Source organism: Bison bison, unplaced genomic scaffold, assembly GCF_000754665.1.
Source record: "Bison bison bison isolate TAMUID 2011002044 unplaced genomic scaffold, Bison_UMD1.0 scf7180017851899, whole genome shotgun sequence".
Classification (NCBI taxonomy): Eukaryota; Metazoa; Chordata; class Mammalia; order Artiodactyla; family Bovidae; genus Bison; species Bison bison.
The window spans coordinates 9,065-12,046 of record NW_011482472.1 but is presented as its reverse complement, the minus strand read 5'-3'; the positions used below and the strand labels follow the sequence as shown (position 1 = coordinate 12,046).

At 42.3% G+C, this 2,982-nt stretch overlaps 1 pseudogene; it reads left to right on the top strand.

Annotated features, from left to right (window-relative positions):
• Positions 1-2,010: 2,010 nt before the first annotated feature.
• LOC104997178 overlaps positions 2,011-2,982 on the top strand; it is a 4,874-nt pseudogene continuing 3,902 nt past the window's right edge.

Sequence of the window (2,982 nt, the reverse complement as noted above, 5' to 3'; positions counted from 1 at the left end):
CTGACTCGATGGATGTGCGTCTGAGTGAACTCTGGGAGTTGGTGATGGACAGGGAGGCCTGGCATGCTGTGATTCATGGGGTTGCAAAGAGTTGGACCCGACTGAGCAACCGAACTGAACTGATTGCTTTGCTAGGCAAAGGGGACCACAGTGATCTAATGCCCTCAAAACTGTGTGTCTTGACCCGGAGGGGTTAGTGAGGAGCTTTATACTAATGGTTCAGAGAGGAGGGCATGATCAGCTCATGGATATTCTTTTGATTGCTGGTGGTATGGTAATTAATAGTCAGCATTATCAACCTGGTTCCAACTGGTCTTGGGTCTGTGTTTTTGGGCAGCACACAGTTTCAGTATCTGCAAAATAGCTCAAAGATATTATGTGTATCCCTTCAAAGGGAACCAGGACCCTGCCCCAAGGTTGCACTATTGTTTATTTACTGCTCCTCTCTTGTTGCCCATCCCCACCCTCCCATGATTAGCAACTGTTTGAACCTACCCTTTGAGATTTAGGGAAGGTCATATAGGCTGAATGAAGCCTATTTCTTGAAAATAAGAAACGGGGGACACAGAAAGGCTTTTGTGCCCAGGAGCCAACAGCAAAAGAGCTATTATTATCAGACATTAGGCTTTAAGGTTTCTGGGACCTGAAAGAGTTAATTGCTTTCTAAACCCCTTAACACTGATTGCTCCTCTTCCCTCACTTTCAATTGCTTTCTGTAGGGAACTTGAACGAGAAAAGGCTGCTGATCCTCATTCTGCATACAAGGCAGGTTTTGCCTGAAAGAAGACTGCAGCATTTTCTCATTAGGAATTCAAGGCCACATCTCTCTGCAGCCTCACAGTTAGAACTCATCTTTTTGAGCAATCAATTTGTGAGACATCTTGAAAGGCACAAGTCCAGATATAGTTACTCATTTTGTAGCTATTGGGGTGGGGATTGTTGCAGTTTTTGTTTGTCTATCTGTCTGTCTTTGGGAGAAAAGTAAAGAAGGAACCAAACTGCCTTTAGGTTTAGAGAAAAGTAAAACATCTATATTAATTCAGTGTGCGGGGGTGGTATTGTCTTATGGGAAATACACACACAACACACCACCTCTCCTTTCCCTAAGCCCACTCTCTGTCCACAGCATGAGTGAATCATCCAGCATCATCGTTACTGCCTGCACAATAAATAGCAATAAACTGGGTCTCCTCTGTCACTGCCAGCAACACTGGACTCAAGTGCTCTCTCTTAGCCTGCCACTTGCTGAGAAGGCAGCACAGTTGAAAGACCCTGACATTTGTTTTTTACCATTACTGCATGTTCCATTTCAACATCTTGTCACAGAGCTTCTTGAAAAACAGTGCACTTCAACTTGTGCTGTGCTTACATTTCAGCTTGTACTGATGAAGTAAATTAACCATGCATAGCCCTCCTTTCTCTCTCTCTTTTTGTTTTTCTTAGATGTGTGTCTTGTGTATGTGTGTGGGTGACTTAAGAATTAAAAGAGCCCTCTTTTCCCTGACGTTTTTAATCAAAAACTACTTTCCTGGCTCTAACTCATTTTTTATATATGATCATTCCCGTTTATCCCTTCCTCCATCTGTAAGCTCATATAAAACAGTTGAAGCAGTTAATTTAAAAAGATTTCTGAACTTGGACGTCATCAAGTGGGGATTAACCCTGAGGGAGCTCTGGGCCTAACAGAAGGCCTAACCAGAAGCCTGACACCACCCATCTCCACAGGCAAGGAGGTATGACCAGAGAATGCTCCTAGCAACCTCAGTTTTCACAGCACTTGCAGTCATTATGTCTCGACCTCCTCCACCTCTCACTGGGTGAGCCCATCAGATCATGTGACTCCTGTATGTATAACATATAAATAAGGGCAAGGAGGAGTTGGTTCGACATTTCATGGATGTTGGGCGTGTGAGAGGATCCTGGAGTGCCAGGTGGAAGGGAACAAACTGGGAAAAGTTAGCTTAGGTTGTATGGATTTGTACCTCCGCATTTCTAACCTAAGATCTCTAAATGTATCATGATTCCTATCCATTGGACTGTAAAGTTTATGTAGGTAATCCTGGAAATAAAGGTAATGAGTCTGAATTGGAGCGAGCTTTTGACAATTATCGTCCACTCTGAAGGGTCTGGGTTGCTTGGAACCCTCCCAGCTTTGCTTTTGTTGAGTTTGAAGATCCCCACGATGTAGCTGATGCTGTCTGAGAACTAGATGGGGGAAAACTGTGTGGCTGCCCAGTGAAGTATAACTGTCGAATGGTGGAAAGAGGAGTCAAAATCATGGCCTACCTCCTTCTTAGGGTCACCACCTTTGAGATTATTATCAGAGGAGGAGTCCTCCACCTTGGACACAGATCTCCAAGATAGAGAAGCTTCTCCCACTGCTGGAGCAGATCCTTTTCTAGAGATGGGATAAGAGAGAGATACAGTCATCAAGACAGTATGGTACTGGCACAAAGACAGAAATATAGATCAATGGAATAAAATAGAAAGCCCAGAGAAAAATCCACACACCTGTGGATACCTTATCTTTGACAAAGAAGGCAAGAATATACAACAGAGAAAAGACAATCTCTTTAACAAATGGTGCTGGGAAAACTGGTCAGCCACTTGTAAAAGAATGAAACTAGAACACTTTCTAACACCATACATGAAAATAAACTTAAAGTGGATTAAAGATCTAAATATAAGACCAGAAACCATAAAAATCCTAGAGAGGACATAGGCAAAACACTCTCTGATATAAATTACAGCAGGGTCCTCTATGATCCTCCTCCCAGAGTAATGGAAATAAAAGCAAAAATAAACAAATGGGACCTAATTAAACTTAAAAGTCTTTGCACAACAAAGGAAACTATAAGCAATGTGAAAAGACAGCCTTCAGAATAGGAGAAAATAATAGTAAGTGAAGCAACTGAAAAAGAATTAATTTCAAAAATATGCAAGCAGCTCATGCAGCTCAATTCCAGAAAAATAAATGGCCCA